The sequence below is a fragment of the Saccopteryx bilineata genome, chromosome 7, assembly GCF_036850765.1.
Source record: "Saccopteryx bilineata isolate mSacBil1 chromosome 7, mSacBil1_pri_phased_curated, whole genome shotgun sequence".
NCBI classification, from domain to species: domain Eukaryota; kingdom Metazoa; phylum Chordata; class Mammalia; order Chiroptera; family Emballonuridae; genus Saccopteryx; species Saccopteryx bilineata.
Window position 1 is genome coordinate 32,626,408 of NC_089496.1, and position 12,666 is coordinate 32,639,073.

Genomic DNA, 12,666 nt, shown 5'->3' on the forward strand with positions numbered 1-12,666 from the left:
GGAAGGAGGATGCTGTAGAGCTCAACACTTGAGCTTCACAAATTAATGCCTTGGTTCTGGCCCTGAGTTTATATTCAGGAAGCCGTTCCGCCCAGACAGAGACATTAAATGAAACAATCTCACTCTCAAGAACAGCATATTCCTTTTTGTTGAAGAGGAGTCAACTAGACAGAGACTTGCTATGTTAAAGAAAAAATTTTAAGAACACCCATTAGCGTGAATTTGATCATGTTTATTGTGGCATGACCAGTGCTGAGATTCAAGTGATGTAACCACTGGCTCTCTGCCCTAATGACCATTTTAAGTATATAAAAAGGATACACTGAAAGGTAGTTTATTATTTCATGCATTTAGTACTTAAATAAGAATAATAAAAGAGATACACAAAAATAGACTGTGCTATAAGAGTAATGAAAAAATGTTAAATGATACCTGACAAAAAACAATAAAACTGTTTTTTGCAATATTTCCAATGACAGCTTGTCACCCCCTGGTTGTAATATATACAGACATTTGATACCATGGAATATTATTCATCTGTAAAAGGGAAGGAAATTCTGATACAAGCTACAAACATGGATAAACTTTGAAGACATTATGCTCAGTGAAATAAGTCTGTCACAAAGATTCAAATATTGTATGATTCCACTTAAATTAAGTACCTAGAGCAGTCAAGATTAAAGACACAGAAAAGAAAATGGTGGTTGCAAAGGCTGGGGGGAGGGGACAACGGCATGTTATTGTTTAATGGGCACAGAGTTTCAGGTCAGAAAGATGAGAAAGTTCTAAAGATGGATGGTAGGGATGCTTTCACAATGTGAATATACTTTTGCTACTGAACTATACATTTTTAAATGCTTAAGGTGGTAAATTCATGTTATGTATATTTTGCCACAATATGAAAAATAAATGTTTTTAATGAATCTTTCACCCACCAGCTGTTGGAATCCATGGGAGTCCAAAAGACCAGAGTCACAGGCTTTATTGAAAGGAAGAAAAGAACCCTGCCGGGCACTTCTCCTGGGGGAGAAGAGCACCGGTTACAGACTAGGGGCCAGTTATATAGTGTTTGGGAGAGCCTGAGGGGATACTGAGGCAAAAGTCCTGGTATGTCCAGAATGCTTCTCCTTGGGGGGCTTCGAGCATGTGGGTGTTGAATCAAAAGTCCTGGTGTGTCCGGAGCCCCTCCTTGGGGCGGCTTCTCAGCTTTTTGGAATTCCTCTGTCTCAGGGGCGTAAGTCCAGTAAGGGTGAGGTCTAACAGATAAGCGGAACATCAAGAGGGCAGTTTGGAATTCATGTATCTATCATTTCTCGACTCTGTGGTTACATATAAAAGAAAGGCAGTTATTAATTTTATAATATATGGTGAGCGGTGATGAGGAGAAAGAGGAGAAACAATTGGAAAATTATTTCTTCTTCTGGAGAGAACTCAAGAAGGGAATCTTGCCAAGCCAAGTCCCTCATCCAGTTAAGGAGGTCATCAATTTCCATGCTGTAAGGTCTGAACCAGGTGATGTCTCTGAAAACCTGAGTGAGGAAGTAAAAAAATTTTGCGAGGTAATAATTGTTAGTTGCTTGCTGCTAGTGCCAAGTGAACAGAGTGACATGGTGATACATGGTCTCCTGGATGAGTCTCATGAGACGTGATGGACTGGTTCCCTTCAAGTGGGAGGACATGTGGAGATTTTAAAATACAAGAAACCTGTTGGTGTAAGATTTTTAGAAGGATTGAATATGTGTGGTAAAGAGGAAGAGGATTTGGAGAACATTCAGGAGGGAACTTCTTGGGCTGAGGGGCGGCTTCTTCCTGCTGTCATCCCTACCTATTTGATATTTCCCTCATGAAGTTCTCCTTGGGGTACTGGGGAATAGGAGTGTAGGAGCATTTGATTTTAGGTAATCCTAGAGATTTCTCTCATCCCGGCCTGTAGAAACTTAATAAAGAAAGAGGCAGGTATTTGGAGATTAGCAAGGTTGAAAGATAGAATTTAGAAGGTTTGCTGATACAGGGTTTCAGATTTTTCTGTTTCATGAGGGCAGGTTTCAGGGTTGATGTGTAGGGTTAGGTAGATTTTTCCAGTGGTCTGATTGGCGAAGGTCTGCATGCAGTTCTGTAAGAAACTAGTAAACAAATGTAAGAGGCAGGGTTTAAAAGTTAGAAAAGTAAATAGGAGAGTGAGTGAACTAATGAAAGGCAATAGTAAGATGCCCAGGTTGCACAAAACCACTGATTCCATGTATACAAATCCGCTGGGCTTCAGGGAGAGAGAGAGAGAGAGAGAGAGAGAGAGAGTAAATAGGAATAAGACAGGGCAGTGTGGCTAGTCCCCTTGTCCCTAGATCTACTTTTGTAGAGATTTCTAAAGCAATAAGAAGAGAAATTACCTGTATAGCTTGTTTGGTCCTTACATTGATGGATAGTGTATTAGGAACTGGAAGAGGCTCATGGGGTGGGATTAGGTTGATATTTAGGGTGAGATAGATTAGGGTATAGGTTTTTGTCTAATTAGTATGGAGGCGCAGATAGGTGTTGGTCCCACACGAGTAGAAAGTTCCTGATTTGGTGAGGCAGGCTGAGAGGTGAATAGAGAATTGAAGGACAAGGGGTCAGTTTTGTTTCTCTGTTTCTGAGCTCCAAATGGTCAGGGTGGAGGAAAGAGTCGTCCTAATAAGTGGGGAGGGTAGAGGATTGTTAGCTAGGGTGACTGATTAAACATTCTTTGAAAACCAGGTTTCTGACTGTACAAATTCTTTTTTCTTGGTATTTAAAAAATTTTAACCTCTAGTGACAATCAAGTTGACTTTCTTTTTATCCTAGTTTCCCTTTTCCCAAAGCCTGACTAAAAGAGTCCTTAGTTTTTTCATATATTTGCCATACATAGACCAACCAGCTTCAGGTTTGTGATTGGAGTAAGGCATTCCGTTTTTCTATTTTAGCAGCAGTGGGAGTTGTCAGGATCATGGTGTGTGGACCTGTCCATGTGAAAGTCAGTCCTTGGGTGATGTAATGCTGGAAGTGCCTCTTGGACAGTGTTTGAACAGTTTGCTGAGTGACCTATAAAACCTGCAAGTACTTAGGGAAAGAGTGTTACATTTCTACACTTTGCAGTTAGAGTTTAAGTCCTAGTGACCACTGCTTCTAGCTGGAATTAGCAGCAGGTCCCAGCCTATAATAGGCATGGGGCATTGAGATAAGAGGAACAAAGGAGATACTAAACATTAAATAAAGCAATAAAATCAGACTGTCAATACTCACAGTAGAGATCTTTGAGGGATAAATAAAACTTAAATATTCAGGCAAGGCATAGTAGATGGCCCTTGTGTTTACAAGAAAGGAGATCAGTTTATCTGCTACTTGGAAGAAATACCTTAGGCTCGTGAATGATGTCCTTGGGCCTTCAGTGGCAATTCCCAGCACGCTGGGCAAGGTCAGGTCACAGGTAGCTGGAGCAGGGCTAGAAGTGACTGAACCCTCCCTCCATGGAGAAAGGGGGCAGCTTACCTTCTCATGTCCCTCTTTCCACAGCACAGGTGTGTCAACCGGTGGGGCCAGGAAGCCTAGCAGGCTTCAGTTCAGTGACCTTTCTTTCCACTCTGGAGCAGGGCCTTGATAGAATGCTGTGAAACCCCTTAGGGCGCTGGAGCCAAAAGTTGGTATTTCCTGACTTCTTTTGGGCCTTATTTGCCTTTTCTGTTACTTCCTTGGTCATTATGGACCTTAAAAGCCATGCTCAGAAGATCTCACTGAGGGGCTTGACTAAGAGAGCAAAATTGGGAATTCAGTGTTTAAAGAAACCAATTAGACTGAGGAAAGAAAAGATTTGATCTGTGGTGGTAGGTGGTTGGAGACTGTGGAGGGTCTGAGTTTGATCTAGGGTGAGACTTCAGGTGGTGGGGATTAAAATAATGCCTAGATAGTCTAGGGACTGAGAATAAAGTTGAGCCTTAGCAGAGAAGACAGGATAACACTTCATAGCGAGGAAGTTAAGAAGGGTGGTGGTGAGTCTCCTTGAGGCAGGCAGGGAGGGGCTGCAGAGGAGTAGGTTATCTACATATTGTAAGAGAGTACTAGTTTTGAGATTGCATGCTGCTAAATCCTGAGCTAGTGCCTGCCGAAACAGGTGTGGGCTGTTTCTGATTTCCCTGGGGTAAGACAATCCAGGTAAATTGCTGGGCTGCATTAGTGTCTGGGTAAAGGCAAACAGAAAGTAAGAGTCAGGGTGAGGAATGGTAAAGAAGGTATTCTTGAGGTCTAGGGCCATGAAGTGAGTGGTATTTGAGGGAATGTGTGACAGTAACTTGTAGAGATTAGGGACTACTGGATGGAGGGGAATTACTGCCTCATTGACTAGGTGTAAGACTTGTACGAGGTGAAAAACTCCTGAAGGTTTTCGAACAGGAAGGATGGGGGTATTTCAGGGAGATTCCGTGGGGATGAGAAAACCTGGTTTATAAGGTGGGTAATTACTGGTTTAAGGCCTTAGAAACAGACACAGTTACACATTAAACAAAGACTTCACATATTATGAATTAAGAAATTTAAATGAGCGCACTTTACTTGTTTCAATTCACTAGAAATATTTTCTGACAAACAATGAGACAAGACAGATTACTTACTCACATAGCTTAATATACAATTCTGTTTTTTAAGTTTTTCAAGATGGCAGGGAGTTGCCAGCAAAGAGGGGAGGAAGAGAGAAAGCAGACGGATGGACAGTGTGAGCAGCTGGATGGAAAGAAGGAGGGTCAGAATCTGCAGGAGGAGAGAAGGAGGTTAAAGTATTGGTGTGGCGCCACATGGTCAGAGGAGTCAAAAGGATTTAGAGCTCTGAGGAGAGAGGAGAGGGCAAGGAGGAAGGAGGCACAGTCACAGTTTGTAAGGAAGGAGGAGGGGTCAGAGAGGAGACAGACAGAACTGCAGTTTGTAAGGAGGGAAGAGAGGTCAGAGATGAGACAGGCACTGCAGCCAGAGCCGCAGCTTGCTTCTTTGGAGAGGGGAGAGGACGAAGAACACAGTGGAGAAGGGAGAGGCCCCTGGCCAGCAGGGGAGGAGAAAGAGAGACTGATGAATGAGAAAACAGGATTTAGTGAAGGAAAGAGGCTTTCTGGAGGGAGACTCCAGCAAAAAAGATTTGCTGAGGGAGTAGAGAGGGGTCCCGAGAGAGGGGTGCCCCGGGGGTAAGGCAGGAGAAGGAGAGAGTTTGGGAGCCCGCGGAGAAGGAAAGATTAGGAGCAGAGGTTTTAGGTGAGGTTTCTTTGGCCAAAACCGGCCTGCGTGTGGAACAGAAAGTACAGAAATTAAGGACAGGAGAGAAGGGAGAAGAAAGCCTGCACGTAAGGAACTTCTGATGCCCTCCCCGTCCGGTGGCAGAAATTATCAAGATCTCTTAGGATATTATAATCGAATGTCCTGTTTTCAGGCCAATGGGAGTCATTGTCTAGTCTGTACTGAGGCCATGCCATGTTAGAGAAGAAGATTAATTTCTTTGGTTTAAGGTCTGAGAGACCGAATTTGGCGAGGATTTTTTGAGACATCCTAGAGGTGGTCTGGTCAGAAGGCTTAGACCCTGAAGAGCCCAGAGTGGAGACAGGTGAGCAAGAGGGGGGCATCCCCGCCTTTTGTCACTGTCTCAAGAGGAGAGAATCTCCGTGTGGGGGGAGTCGTCCCTGATAGAGGTCGTCACCACCTGTCAGGGAGCTCCGAGGACGAGAAGTCCGAGAGAGTGGAGAGGTTTGGCTAGGCGCCTAGTCTTCCGTGCAGTCCACTGAGACTGAAAGTCAAACCCCTCAAAACGTGAGGCGTATCAGAGAAAACCGTCCGACCAGAAAGGGATATTTTTAGAGAGAAATTTAGAGGCCAACCAGGGAAGGGGAAGGGAGAAACTCCTTACCTTCTGGTCCAGCAGGGGTTCAGGACAGGGTTAGACTGCTGGCCAATCAACCCACAATTACACGTCCAAACAGAATCAGGGAGTAAGCCTGGGATGAGCTGCTGCTGCCCATTGCTTCCCTGGTTGTAAGTTTGGACGGCAAAGAGGGATCGTCTAGGCAGTTAGTACCCTGTCCTGGGTTTCGGCACCAAATGTTGGAATCCATGGGAGTCCGAAAGACCAGAGTCACAGGCTTTATTGAAAGGAAGAAAGGAACCCTGCCAGGCACTTCTCCTGGGGGAGAAGAGCACCGGTTACAGACTAGGGGGCCAGTTATATAGTGTTTGGGAGAGCCTGAGGGGATACTGAGGCAAAAGTCCTGGTATGTCCAGAATGCTTCTCCTTGGGGGGCTTCGAGCATGTGGGTGTTGAATCAAAAGTCCTGGTGTGTCCGGAGCCCCTCCTTGGGGCGGCTTCTCAGCATTTTGGAATTCCTCTGTCTCAGGGGTGATAGTCCAGTAAGGGTGAGGTCTAACAGATAAGTGGAACATCAAGAGGGCAGTTTGGAATTCACGTATCTATCACCAGCCAGAAAGCAAACCCTTTATATAAACAGATCTCAGCATCATTGACTCCAAAGAGATTTCCTGGAAATGTTCAGTAGAGTAGAAATGTTTTAATCCTCAATTAAGTTAATTTTTGGACATAAATTCATAATCACAGAGGTTGAGAAACTGATTACATATCAATCATCCATGCAGAACTGCATAGCTTGTAACACGGTAACACAAGTTTTACCAGCTAAGTAATCTTCCTATTTTATAGATAAGAATATTTCAGACCAGAGTCCAGTGTCTCTTCCTATCATGGCCGCTGCCCTCAGCCCACCCAGGATAATGGCGACTGCTGAGGTATTGAACATTGGTAAAAAAAAAAAAAAAAAAACAAAACTCTGAGGGTAAAACAAAAGAAGTCTATGAATTGTTAGACAGTCCAGGGGAAGTCCTCCTGCAGTCCAAGGACCAGAGTACAGAAGAAATGCAGCCAGAAAGAATCACCTGAAAGGAAAAGCTGCAATCTCAGAGAAAATTACTAGTTGTATTTTTCAGTTGTTACAGGAAGCAGGTGTCAAAACTGCTTTCACCCGAAAATGTGGGGAGACAGCTTTCATTGCACCTAAGTGTGAAATGATTCCCATTGAACGTAGAAGAATAACAACTGGTTCTTTTCTCAAAAGAAATCCTGGTGTCAAGGAAGGGCACAAGTTTTACCCTCCTAATGTGAAGATATTTTTTTAAGGATGATGCCAATAATGACCCACAGTGGTCTGAGGAACAGCTCATTGCTGCGAAGTTTTACTTTGCTGGTCTTGTTATAGGCCAAACTGGAGTAGATATCATGAATCATGCTACACAGGCTATTTTTGAAATATTGGAGAAATCCTGGTTGCCCCACGACAGTACACTGGTTGATATGAAGATTGAATTTGGTGTTGATGTCACCACGAAACAAACTGTTCCTGCTGATGTCATTGATAATAAATCCCGGAGACTCTGGTCATCAGTAGATGGAAGCCAACAGAAAGACAAACAGTCGTATCATGACCTCAAAGAAGTAACTGCTGAAGGGCTTCAGATGGTCAAGAAAAATTTTGAGTCAGTCGCTGAAAGATTAGAGTTGCTTTAGAAACCAGAAATTCAGTGCAGTGTAGTAGTATTGCTGGGCTCCAGTTTGGATCTCAGTCACTGTGAAAAAATCAAGAAGGTTTGTGGAACTTTTGGCATTCCATGTGAATTTCGGGTAACCTCTGCCCATAAAGGACAAGATGAAACTCTGAGGATGAAATCTGAGTGTGAAGGGATGGCATTCCTGCAGTCTTTGTGGCAGTGACAGGCAGAAGCAATGGTTTAGGACCAGTGATGCTGGTGACACTACATATCCAGTCATCAGCGGTCCTCCCCTCACTCCAGACTGGGGAGCTCAGGATGTGTGTGGTCTTCTCTTCAACTACCCTGTGGTCTTGGCTGTTCAACCATACTTTCTTCAGAATGATCAGCTCAGTTTGTTGCCCATATATTTGGATTAAACAACCATTTGGTATGGGCCAAACTATGAGCAAGTATATTGAACACAAGAATTTCCTTGAAGCAGGCTGACAAGAAAACCCAAGAGGGCAATTTATAAGAAGGAACAACACTGTATTTTTTTAGGAGGAAAATGACAAATTTCTAGTTTAGCTGCAGAAAAAATAGCAAACGAGATGAGAAGATTTTAAATCAATCAGAGAAAAAAATTGTTAATAAATAAATGCTTCTCTAGCTTCATGTATTAGTAGAATATATGTATATATTGAAGGGCATTTTAAAATTAACCTCTTATCCACTGCATGGTTATTGTTAGGTAGGTAACATAATCAAATATATTTCTCAAATGGCCATAATGTTCTATCATAGAACGCTGAAGTTACTACTTGACCTATATCTCAACCCATAAGTTCTAGAAAGTTAAAATCATTTTACCTTAGAAAGGATGATAAGAGCAATAAAGTTCTCTTTCTCAATTAAATCTTTACAAAATTATTTTTTTAAAAAATAATATTTTACAGAAGACCGAGACATTACTTTTCAAAGATTTTTTCTGTCATTTTTATGCAGTAAAAGCAACTTCTACAATAGTTATTCTGTTTTTTTTTTTTAATTTTATTGAATTTATTGGGGTGTCATTGGTTAATAAAATTATACAGAATTCAGGTGCACAATTCTACAATACATCTTCTGTATATTACATTAAGTGTTTACCCCCCAAGTCAAGTCTCCCTTCATCACCGTTTATCCCCCGCCACACTCTTCCACCTCCCCCCACCTCCCTTTTCTCCTTCAATCCCCACAGGAAATAGTTATTTTAATAAATTGTTTCAACATAATGTTTTTCATAATGTGATTTAAAATGAGATTGGAATACGAATGTTCCTTTCAATGGAACTGGAAAAAGTGTTTATTTTCCTTTTCAACTGCCATCCAGAGACATAAGCAATAATGTTTGCCTTTTAAATATATATTATAAAATACTTTTATAATTGAAATGTCTGGCTAGTAAGAGTCATGATTATACCCTAAATATTATTTAGATTCTTTTGGAAGCCTTCAATAAAATGTTGTAGCAGGTGGTAAAGCTGTGTGACATTTCTGTTTTTGTTTATATGATTTAGGTTGCCATACTTTTCTAAATCATAAAGCATTTTGAGCCTCCCAATTATAACTTGTAATATATAATTAGTTAAGTTCTATAACTATAGTAAGAATGTTTGATACTATTGGAGGTGTAATTTTATTATTCAGGGCCTGAAGAGTTAGATTTATAAAACAATCTAATAGATGTCAATAAATTTAGATTTTGTCCAGCTGTCCCAAACATTTACCCTAATCCAATTTAAAATAAATCAGAATTTTACAAGATACAGACTCATTTTTAAAAATAGCCTTAATGAGATGAATTCACATGACAAAATATACCTGTTTTTAGTATTTAATTCAATAAATGTTAGCATGTTTAAGGAGCTGTACAAACATTATCATAATCTAATTTTAGACCACTTGCATCCCTGTAAAGATAAACCTCATGGCAACTTACATTTCTTTCCATTCCAACCTTCAATCTTAAGCAACAACTAATTTCCTTTATATCTCCATATACAGTACTTGCCTTTTGGTAACATTCTGTACAAATGGAATCATGTGTGTTCTTCTGTGACTGGCTTCTTTCCCTTTTTGAAATTATCCATGTTGTAGCTTTATCAATACTTTATTCCTTTATATTGGCAAATAATATTCCATTGTATGGATATACAATATTTTGTTTTCCTCTTCATCAATTGATGGACATTTTGGGTTGTTTCCACTTTTTGGTCACTATGAACAATGCTGCCATAAACAGTTAAGTATAAACCTTTGTATATAAATAGGTATACACGTTGGTATGTGTGACTATTCACATATATGCATTTTTGTCTTTTTGGCTCTATAGAATAGAGACCTCAAAAAATTATTATACAAATCAGAGTTGTTTAGTTACATTAGTTTATTATTTTGGGTAGTGTTCTAGAAATGGAATGCTGGAGTATATGATAAGTCCTTGTTTCATTTTGAAAGAAATGTCAATATAGTTTTCCAAACAAACTTACTTTAAGAGGGAAAATAAATTTGTATCTCATATATGTGTTCCTGGCTTTTTCTCCATACAGAAATCCCTCAGAAATTGTTTGATCAGAAAATTAGCTTTCTTGTTTATTTCCATTTTAAAACTTTCTTGGCAAAATTTTATAATACCTTAAGCCATAATTTATAATACCATAATTTAAAAAATAAAACTACCTCAAAAATCTCAATGCATTCTATCTGGTATTAGAAGTAAAGCCTCAAAAAATTTTGTTTGTGTGAAACAAAATTTCAAAACTTGTGAGATGACAAGTTTTTTTGTGTGTGTAAAACAAAATTTTAAACTTGTGAGATGACAAGTTTTGAAGTCAACCTCTAAAAAGTTCTCATACTCTTATGAATATTGCACCTGAAAATATTTTCAACATTTCAGAATTTTTCAGCTGCTTTTTTTTCAAGAATGATTTGTCTATTGCCAACCATTTCAGACTTCAAATGCTGCTTAGAACCTTCAAAGAAAAAGATTTGTTGTACTTTGTACAATAGAATAAAAACAGTCATAGATAATATGTAAATGATTGGGTTTGTCTATGTTACAAGAAAACTATCTCCCAAAACAGACTGCAGTCAGATTTCACCTGTGGGCCATAGTTTGCAGAATCTTCACAGATAATTAAAAGATGACATCTATTGCCTGACCAGGTGGTGGCGCAGTGGATACAGCATCAACCTGGGACACAGAGGACTCAAGTTCTAAACCCCGAGGTTACCAGCTTGAGCACAGGCTCACCAGCTTGAGCGCAGGGTCACTGGCTTGAGTATGGAATTATAGATATGACCCAAAAGTCACTTGCTTGAAGCCCAAGGTCACTGGCTTGGTCCCAAGTTCACTGGCTTGAGCAATGGGTCACAGGCTCAACTGGAGCCCACCCCCTTCACCACTCTCCATCCTCATCCCTACCCTACACCCTCACCCCCTGGTCAAGACACATATGAGAAAGCAATCAATGAACAACTAAGGTGCCACAATGAAGAATTGATGCTTCTCATCTTTCTCCCTTCCTGTCTGTCCCTATCTGTACCCCTCTCTGTCTATCCCACTAAAAAAACAAAAACAAAAAATGACATGTATTATTATCTACCTGCCTTGCACACAGTGAATTTTTTTCTTCTTTATTATTTAAATATATTATCTTAATTTTTGTTTTATTGAAACATTTTAAACCTACCTAAAATTTTCTATGTTTTCTTATCTGCATAATAATAAAAATAGTAAAAGATATTCTAGTAATATCTAAATAACCTGATTTAGAGCTGAAGAAGTCATCTAGATTAAGGGTTTTTAAGCTTATTTAAGACAAAAAGTTTAGTCAACGAGAAGAGTATGTATCAAAGGCTTTGTCTAAAGAGGGAGTGGATGTCCTGGAACCCTACCCACAGGGAAATGCACTGTTCACTAACATATTATCTTTGATTTGAGAAGAGAGCTGGACCGATCATGAAGCAGTTAAAAATGAAGACCTTGGCCCTGGCCGGTTGTCTCAGTGGTAGAGCCTTGGCCTGGTGTGCGGGAGTCCCAGGTTCGATTCCCGGCCAGGGCACACAGGAGAAGCGCCCATCTGCTTCTGCACCTCTCCCCCTCTTTCCTCTCTGTCTCTCTCTTCCCCTCCCACAGCCAAGGCTTCATTGGAGCAATTTGCCCGGGCGCTGAGGAAGGCTCTGTGGCCTCTGCCTCAGGCGCTAGAATGGCTCTGATTGCGGCAGAGCAATGCCCCAAGATGGGCAGAGCATCGCCCCCTGGTGGGCCTGCCGGGTGGATCCCGGTCGGGTGCATGCGGGAGTCTGTCTGCCTCCCCATTTCCAACTTCAGAAAAGGGGGGAAAAAAAATGAAGACCTTGTGGATGGAGAGATCTGTTCTAGAAATCCCAGCCCTGGACCCTATTATGTCTCAGTGTTCTCCTTTATGAAAGAAGAGTATAAAGGCACCCTCAAAGAGTTGTGGTGAGGATTACACAGGATAGTGAATGGAAAGCACTTAGCCCATTTCTAGCATGTATTAATCACTTGATAAATGGGGCTATTATAAAATTTTAGATTGTAATAAAAATTTTGATATGTGGTGTTAAGAAAATACAGGACTGATGAGTGTCATTTGGTAAGCATGACTATGCACATATATGCATTTTTGTCTTTCTGTATCTATAGAATAAATATCTCTAAAAATTATTATACAAATCAGAATCGTTCGGTTACATTAGTTCTTAGTCAAGAGAAAACAGCAATGTGAGCACTTAGCATAGTTTGCCAAGGGGGATGGGATGAGACTGTAGCTCTCCACATATGTAACTAATAATTTATGGGCAACCAAGTCATATAAGCCAGCCTGTCTGTCAGGTGACAGTGAAACATTCTGTATCTCAGTTTTGCCCGTAATGTTGTGACACTTAGTCTGGATGAGAAAGGATCTACACCTCAAAGGAAGCAAATAGATGAATGTAATTCACTACAAAAGGAAACTGAAAAATTAGCATGTAGAGGAAACATGTGGCTTCTTGTAAATTATGTCGTGTTGAACAATGGTTTTAATAAAAGACTACCGATAAAAAGAAGCCTCTGAAAGATCTCTTTCTTCCCCTTTA

General features: G+C 40.6%; 1 pseudogene; it reads left to right on the forward strand.

The window, feature by feature from the left end:
* The first annotated feature begins 6,750 nt into the window (after positions 1-6,750).
* LOC136310807 (bifunctional phosphoribosylaminoimidazole carboxylase/phosphoribosylaminoimidazole succinocarboxamide synthetase pseudogene) lies at positions 6,751-8,056 on the forward strand (annotated as a pseudogene).
* The last annotated feature ends 4,610 nt before the right edge of the window (positions 8,057-12,666 follow it).